Below are 1039 nucleotides of genomic sequence, written 5' to 3'. Positions count from 1 at the left end.
CTTTTATTGCCATGAAATTACTTGGTGGCAGGACAGGTGTCTGAGGATTGGGCGGATTTGGAAGCATGAAGTTCGTCCGTTTACTAAACATGCTGCCAGGACCCCACGGAGACTCTCTGGGAGGCGTATGAGACCCACAGGGGGCAGGGCTGCGAGAAGCATCTGAAACCACGAGGCCCAACGGCCAAGGCCGCAGGCACGTGGAACAACCCTGGCGCGACATGGGGACGGCCCGGCATCAACGTCCACAAACTGCGCCGCGTTGTTCCAACTGGAGCTTTTTATGTTCAGTTTGCGGAAACACTGAAGTGCCAGGCGGAAGGCAGGGGCGGAGCCTCGCTCGGAAAGTCGAGCCCTCTGTGCCCCCGTCTGCTCCTCCCGCCTCTGGACTCGGAGGATTGGCCTTCTCCTGCAGGAGTCCCCGAAAGTTCTGTTTTTGCCGCTGCCTGGTACAGGGACCAGCCGTTCCTGGGCAGCCCTTCAGTGTAAGTGGGTCAGAACAACAACAGAATGGAACAAGTCAGTGACCCCAAAACATTTTGGCATTAAAAAATTCCTATTTTCTCAGATTAGTGAAAAAGTCATAGTGAGATCAACGTCCAGCTGTGGGTTAAGTGTCCAACCGAGGTGCGCCCCGAAGAATGAAAGCCAAGCCTGCGTACCAGAAGCTTCTCTCGGTGGGCTCACCGTACACAGCGATTTAGCGATCCTGTTTCTATTACCGAAGTCACCCGATTCCTGATTTGCAAGTGGCCAAAAGTTGGCAGGATGTGCACTGGCTCATGCCACAGGAGCAGGGCCGACTTAAGTGGGACCCGATTTAATCCGAACCCCCAGTGGCTGAGAAGAGGACCCCTTGCCCAGACCACCACTCTGACCCTAGAAGAGAGACGCAGGCACTTCATCTGCGAACCATTTTTTCCCCAAAGAAAAACTACCCTTTATTTTGATATCATTCCTAGTTTGCCAGGATTCTGATAAGATGACAGAAATCTGTCTTTCCCATAAAACATTAAAGGTTAATCCTAGCACATGGATT

This window comes from Artibeus jamaicensis, unplaced genomic scaffold (genome assembly GCF_021234435.1).
Source record: "Artibeus jamaicensis isolate MK-2021 breed Jamaican fruit bat unplaced genomic scaffold, CSHL_Jam_final scaffold_537, whole genome shotgun sequence".
NCBI classification, from domain to species: domain Eukaryota; kingdom Metazoa; phylum Chordata; class Mammalia; order Chiroptera; family Phyllostomidae; genus Artibeus; species Artibeus jamaicensis.
This window is presented reverse-complemented; position numbering follows the sequence as displayed.